This window comes from Aulonocara stuartgranti, assembly GCF_965226115.1.
Source record: "Aulonocara stuartgranti genome assembly, chromosome: 13".
Classification (NCBI taxonomy): Eukaryota; Metazoa; Chordata; class Actinopteri; order Cichliformes; family Cichlidae; genus Aulonocara; species Aulonocara stuartgranti.
In genome coordinates, this window is record NC_138949.1 from 32,287,526 (window position 1) to 32,295,951 (window position 8,426).

The window sequence follows — 8,426 nt, forward strand, 5'->3', positions numbered from 1 at the left end:
GTTTCACACAAGACAGATACAAACTTTATAAGATTTATATCTATCTTTTCCGTATGGGATGTCACAGCCATGAACTGCTGCGGGATGTGGGAGAGAAAGACAGCAGCAGACAGGAGGAAGAAGATAACAAGGAGGGAGAAGAGAACATAGAGGAACAATGAAGACTGTTTTTAGTGTGGGGACACGTGAAAATCAGGTTAAGGAAAACCAGGAAAAAACTGAGGCCGACTGACTTGGTGTGGAGGTTGAGAAAGGGTCAGAATATTGCAACATGTTTGATCTGGCTAATGTATTTTTCAGTAAAAAACATGTAATCCTGGCAGTTAGCTTTGGGTCACGGAGCCCCGCAGCGGACATGGGAGAAAAAAAAAATTAGGGAGAAAAAAAAAAATAATTAGGGAGAAAAAAAAATTAAGACGGACTTTTGCGAGAGCTCGCAAAAGTTTTAGCCGCATTCTTCCGAGGCCGCCAGCTCGAAGCCGACCGGGAGGTCGAGGCACGATGTGCCGGGAAAGCGGTGTTCCTCCCGGCTGTAGTAGGTCTCGACCTCCCGTTAGCTTCGAGCTAGTGAGTGTCAGATCTCCACTTTTGCAAATATGTGATGTCTTGTAAACCGAGCAGGTATCTGACGTTTACACAACTACATTCACGCCTCAAAAGATCTTAAGAGTGTATTTTGTGACCCAGAAAGAGTAATATTACAACTAAGTAGCGGCCGCCATTGTTGGAGTTTTGCGAGATCTCGCAAAACAAACTCGGGATCTCGCAAAAGTCCGTCTTAATTTTTTTTTTTCTCCCTAATTTTTTTTTTTCTCCCTAATTTTTTTTTTCTCCCATGTCCCCTGCGGGGCTCCGTATTGGGTTGCTTTCTCTTTCCAGGCAAAAAATTATACTCAGCCATGGCCTAAACCAGTCCCTAAGATTTTTTACAGTGCACTTAAAGAAAACTTGTCAGGTTTAATCCCTATGGAGAGATCAACATTTTTGGATACGCAAATTTAATAATCTGTCCTTTTTAGCAGGCCTGCAAGATTAAAACTAAAGTGCTATAAAATATCCTACCTAGAGCAGTTGCAAGGTTAACCCCCTTCATTAGGCTTTGGAGAAAAATGTACCTCTCTGGGACCAAAAGTTCATCTGGACGTAGCGTTTTCAGTGGGAGAAACGTTTTGTCACTTATCCAAGTGACTTCTTCAGTCTCAGCTGACTGCAGGTTTCCCCAATCTTCATGCTCATGACCATTGATAAATGGTCAGGAGAATTTTGATATTACATGGTTATTACTTTGGTAGTTGCATAGTAATAACTTAGAAATTACCGCATTATTACCCTGTTGTTTCCCCCTTGTTATCCTACTATTCACCTTTATTACCAAGCTGTAATAGAAAGTGCTACCATGTATAATTTCAATATCCAATAAGCAATCTGTTTAAGGTCTTTCTATACATATTTCTGTATGTTCATTTTGTAGTACAAGTAAATTATTATATATATCTTAGAGGTTGCTTTAGGTGGCTGATAACCCCAGAGATGAGCAATCCTTAGAATAATTAAATTTATATCCATAATCACATATTGTGTATGCTACCGTTGTATATAGTGTATTATCTTCTTTCTTTTTTATTTGTCTGTATTTTTCTTCTGCTATCTGTACACACAAATTTCCCCAACGTGTGATCAATGAAGTCGTATCTTATCTTATCTTAGAGACTTGATGAGACTGCCGAACACAACCTATCACATGAGACTGCAAACTTATCAGTAAAGTTGTTATTAATATTAGTAATATTATTGCAAGATATATAATACAATAATGATGGTAAGTTTAACAAAAAGTGAAAAATCCAGTTGACTATAAACCCAGATAATTATACAGAAAACCTTTAAAATATTGAAGAAAACAATGCACTGCAGAGCAGCAAAAAGAGCAACAACAATTCTTTGTACCTTTGTTAAATTCTTAAGCATTTAATAATAATGTTTCCCTTGAAATGTATGCAATTCATCTGTACAAAACCTCTATCCATATGACCAGCTGGTGTGTTTGTTCAGTCCAGTTATTTACAATAATATTCGAATATAGTGGTGGTGTAGAAACTTCATTACTAAATTAACTGTAATCAGCCAGCAAGCACAACCTCAGTACTAAAATGGTTATTGTATCGCAATATACAATTTTATACAAAAAATAAAAAATAAAAAAAATAAAAAAAATATATATATATAGTAAATACAACATTAATTGGAAATCTAAAACCAGAGCCACTTCAGCTGAGAGCAGTACTGCTCAGATTCTTGGTATTTATCTGTTGGTTGATGGCAACACTAAATAATATTTGTAAAGGATGCTGTTTGATTATTTTCTCTGTTCTATCTACATTTGACTCACTTTGACTGCATCAGCTGTCCTTTCCGTGTTACCATCAGTTACAGTGATAATCAGCTGCTACATCTGATACAGTGATGTTCATAATACAGCAGCACAGACAGACTAGCAGCTTGTCTATGCATCCTTTTTGCATGAAAAGGAACAAAATCAAGTCCACAAAAGGACAAAGCAGAAACAAGATTGAAACTGGAATGAAAAGACAGAATAAATTTATATCTGCTAAAAAATCTAAAATTGGAAAAATCAGTGTGGGAAGAATCATGACAAAGTAGTTAAAGAACAACAGAACCAAAGTTCCCAGACTTCTTCGTTTGTCTTCAGTGGGCACTGAGGTGGCAGCAGGCAGGGCTGTGAAAGTCCAGGCTAAGCAGAAGATGGACATAGGGGCAGGAAGGAGGGCATAAATAATTAAACGTACAAATTCTTTTAAGATTATGGCAAGAGGAACACTGACAATACAAAAAGCCCAGACCAGGACACAGACCAGCACAGAACTCCTAGTTTGTCTGAGGCAGTCCAACAGTGGGTAGGCAAAGAAGAAACATCTGTAACACAGGATGCGAACATATTATGATTATCACAGTACAGAATGGTATGTTTCTGACAATAATGATGCTTTCCAGTAGAAAACAACATTCATAGACATCCAAGTACACAGATGGGTACCTTTCCAAAGCGATGCACATCTTGAAGTAAAGACTGGCCATAGCACATGAGACGTGAATCATAACACAGATGCTTCGTTCCACTCTCGCCACCCAAGCAATCATTATACACATCTGGATTAGATGTGAGATGAGGAGGTTTGTGTAAGAGATGATGGGGACCTTAACTCTTTGCACCTGTAGGAAATACATGTTAAAATTAAATTTCCACTTTATTTCCTCTCCTTCACATACATATGTTATATCTTTCTTTTTACTTTCTTTTTTTAACTTTCTTTTTATTGTTTTTCTTTAAACATTGTACAGTGGGGGTAGAGGATAACAACAAACAGAAGATAAAAAGAAAGAATAAAATGATAAAATAAAAAGTAGGTAAATAAATAAATAAACCAGGTGAAAAAAAGAACGTGTTGGGTTACCATTTTTCTAGAATTTGATTATTTCTCATTATCAGTGTGATGGTCTTTTTCCTGTCGAGTTTGTACTCAGTCCATTTCTCCCACTTTCAATGGTATTGAAAGTGGGAGTAAGTCAATTGTTCCATGATTTGTATTTCATCTATAATTTTGATCTATTCATCCTGCGATGGTGGGTCTATCTTGTACATTTTCTTGTGATTGCCAATTTACAGGCTGCAAGCATAATTTTCAATATGTCTCTATCTTTGTTCAACACATTTCCCGTAATGACACCAAGACATAATAATGTACAAGACTGAGATACAGCATAACCCAGAATTTTAACCTATAACTAAATGAACATCTTCCTCAAATTTCCGGATCTTGGGAGAGAACCAAAATACATGGGAATGATTCACAATTACATCTCCACAGCTTTTCCAACACGGTTGTGGTAATGAAGTGTGTTTGTTCCTAATTCTGGGTGTCATAAAAAATCTAATTACATTTTTCCAGCAATGTAATCTTCAGGCACGTAATGATGATGTTGTTGACTGCTGTGTTTTCCAGATTTGTGACCATTCCTCATCAAATATGTTCAGTCCCAAGTCTCTCTGCCACTTCACTTTTACATATGTTGTTGTTTAATCTCCTGGAAGTTCATAGAATTCCTATCTTTAATTAGTGTACATATCGCTGTTAATCCATTAGGAATCCACTGTTTAAATCTTTGGTCCATAGAACAAGGGAAAAAACCCTTATCATAAGCGATCCATTGAAGCAGTCCGAGCTCTTTTTCCAGTTTGTATTTTTGTACCAGATTAAACCATATTTTTAGCGTAAACCGAGTGACTAAATTCAGCTGTTTAATTACTCTCATTGCTTCTTCTCTGTGAATTTCTCTTCCTTGTACTGATTTTTCTAAATTCTTTCATTTGGGTGTAGCTAATTTTTTGGAAAAATGGTTTGCAGATTTTCTGGAGGAGGACAGACATTTGTTTAGAACTCTTAAAGATGTTGAAGAAGCAAGCTCCTTTAAGCAAATACTTTGGTGTCCCTCCACTTTCAAAGAAATGTCAGGAGTCCGAATCGCAAAACAAGCGCGTATTCTCGGAAAAGTGGTTGCAGGAGGTGAGCTGGCTTCAAACAAATGATGTGGTGCAGAATATGCCGTGAAAATCCCACTCTAGCGGACGAAAACAGTGCTTTTTATATGTACACAAACGCGCGCACATGTACATATATATATACAAATGTGTATGTGTGTGTGTGTGTGTGTGTGTATACATATATATATATATATATATATATATATATATATATATATATATATATATATATATATATATATATATATATATCCTCAAGCGGCTGGCCAAGGCTGTGAGTCTTTGCTTGGCAGTTTCCAAGGCCTCAGGTATGGACAACTTGCTGTATTTCTTAGGCACCTTCTTTGTCGCACCTTTCTGCAACTCCGTTAGTTGGCTAACCTCCCTCCGTGCTACTTTGATCTTGCCCTCTAGCCTCCTTCTCCATGGAGGGTACTGCCCCTTGTGGCTGTTCAACTTGTAGCCAAGCATCTCACTGATCACTGCTGCCGTATTGTAGATCAGCTTGTTAGTGTCGGTAATCGTGGTTGTAGGTATTGCCCGTAGTGCTGCATTAACATCATCTAGCAGACCTTCTGAGGGTACTTCACGTAATCTTGGTAACCGGCTACGGGGGATCCAGGTTTCAAGCTTGGCCATGATCCTATTTTTCAGGTCAGTTCCTCTCGCACTCAACGATCCTTCTCCTATCGCACTTGGGGCTATGTACCCAATCTCGGGTGGGGGTGATGATATCTCCCCCCTGACCTGGCGTCCTGACTCCTCCTTGCCGTAGCATTTGTGTTGTACCTCGTCAATCTCTAGCTGTGAGAGCAGTCCCTTCTTTCGAATGTTGGAACACTGAGCACTGTAATTATATATATATATATATATATATATATATATATACGTGTATATATATATATATATATATATATATACATACACATATATATATATACATACACATATATATATATATATATATATATATATATATATATATATATATATATATATATATATATATATATATATATATATATAAATTGGCCATTCTTGCTAGTATACATACTCATTCTCCTAATACTTAATACTTTTGAAGTAAGAAGAACCCATATGGTGTAACTCAAACACCTTTTAAATCATTCGGTAAGCTTGATTATGTGTGAGGATGGAGCTAATGATTTCATTTTCATGATGATGAATTCAAATAATTACAAATGCTACCAGTGTTTTTCTTTCTTTCTTCTAAATCTTAAAATCATTCAAATACTCACAGACTCATAAAAAAATGTATAAATATTAATTATTATTTACTTACTGCATAAAACACACAGTAGATGATCAGTATGGTCAAAGGAAGGCAGACACACATGTTGATCCACATCATCACTTCAAGGACATAACGCTCTTCTTGATCATTTTCTATGATGGGGTTGTTGTATATGAATCTAAGAGGACCTCTTCCTCTGTAAAACACTTTATGGCATAGCAAGTAAAGGAAAACACAGCAGAGTATTAGTGTAATTATTTAGACATGAAATTATTAATGACATTAGTTAAGAAGAAGCAACTTCTGCTTAGCTGAAAGTAAAAACATGAAAGAGCCTCAACTTGTGCCGACAGGGACACGTCTGTAAAATAAAGCTGAGATGAAGAAAAACCGGCTTAAAACCAGTTTGATAGCACTTGATTGAAACTTAACTGATTTTGGTCAGATTTTGTTAGATGTACAGAACTGTCTATAAAAATTTTATTTGCACAAATTTAAATTTAAACATGTTGTTATGTTATTAAATCTATGATTGTGAATAAAATTGATTCAGAAATTCCTCAAAAAATGTTCCAACACACCAAAAACAGTAAAAAAAAACCAAAAATCCAACTTTGCAGGTTTTTTTAAAAAATTTTTGTAAACTCCTTAAAGGCTTAACTTTGAACATTCATTGGAGTCTAATATGTATGTGTACTGAATGAACTGGATGCATTCTATGGGTAACTCTTTTGTTATTTTGTGTTCACCAGGATCACCTGTTGTATTTACTGCTATTTTATATAAAGATGTGAACACAAATGACTGATCTGTCATCAGGTCTCCATCAAATAATATAAAATAAACTTAAGACATTACCAGCACACACATTTACATTAGCTACACTGAAACAGAAGTGCACGACAAGAACAAAGGAAAAGAAGTTAGTACCACAACTTCAGTAGTTATTCAGCTGTTCTAGTTATGAGTCAGTTTCTTCATAACTATCCTCGTTTTCATGTAGAGAAAATATGAATAAGTGTAAACTTTGGCCTTACTTGTCTCAGGGCTGCTTCCAGCTGAACCAGTGGGTAAAATCTGTAATGTGATGAGTTTGTCTTAAACAAGGAAGCTGTGGTGACCTACTTTACAAACCTCGTACTCACAGCAGCCCACGAACATGAAGCCAGCAGCAGTCAGCCAAACTAATAAACACAAATCATGATTTTGTTGTGAACATTCTCCAGTACTGCTGTTGCTAAAAGTAACACAGCCATTAGGAACCGAAAATAACATAAAGGAAAAATAACCTTTGTTACATAAAAGGTTTTTATCTCTGATGTTGATTATTTGGCATGTTTTCACAGGATTTTGAGTCATCCTTCATTTCTTGATATTTTTATTGGCAAATAGAAAAAGCTGGAGTGATTTATTACAAACATGTAGAAAACATACATTAGCTACATACAAAAACAGCAAGCACAGGAAAGCAGTGAGTTTATTTACAGTGGACGTAGCTGTTTAACTAAAACTGTCTTCAGGTAGTGGGTCTGTTGGTGAATGCAAGTCTCTGGGATTTAATCCACACAGACACAGAAATTTGCTCACTAATCTCTCTCACACATGAACACCACTGCAGGGAAGCATCCAGGCTTTTGCACAGTGAGATTAACAATTTTCTGAGATGCAACAGACTGACCAGACAGAGAGGTGCACTAACACTGGCAGTGCACCACTCAGGCAAAGAATGAAGGTTTGCTTCCAGCTTAAGTAGGCTGCCAGCAGACTGGGTGATGACCACCAGGTGAGCTTGATTATCCCAGGTGTGCCAGGAGGTGGGCGGATATCCAGGAAGACCCCACCACTGAAAGGTGGTTATCCAGAGACACACACCATGAGCGAATGAGAGGAAGAGAAAGAGCCCAAGGATGGAGCGAGACAGAGAGTACTGGCAGAAACGCAGAGGAGTACTGGAGATCCATGAGAGTACATAAGGCAAAAACAGAGTCTGCACAATTCTAATAATTTTGAAAGGCTCTATTTAATGTCATCACCTTTATTCAGAATATTTCTGTACCAAAAATTTTGAATTTGGACTCATCACTCCATCTGACCACTGATTTTCAGTCTAGTTCTTGTGTAATTTGGAATAGCCCAGCCGTTTATCCCTGTTTGCCTTCTTTAAGAAAGGCTTCTTCACAGTCATTCTCCCACTGAGACTTCTCACGCAAAACTCGAAACTGTTACACAAACCTGTCGCGGAAAAGATAGAAACAACTCCTTACAGGCGTTTGCTCTCTCAGGCTCAGCAGGAACAAATAAACAAAGAGTAGAAAAAACAACAGTTTAGCTTTAAGGCTGTTTTTAGTGGAAAAGAACTACGGCAAGTCTGCTGGTACAAAAAACACAGCCAAATTATCATACCTGCCTTAAAGGGGCAGCACAATGCTATGTACAATGCAGTTCATAGGGCAAACAGAGTTTCTAATGAGCTGGAAAGGCAACATTTGGTGTCACCACCTTTATTCTTAGGACTGTTGGAACTCTTTTGGGCAAAATCTTTTGCTGTTTCTTTAAGTAATCTTCAGAAGTTTTACTCCAGAGATCTTGGATTACATATCAAAGCCCTTT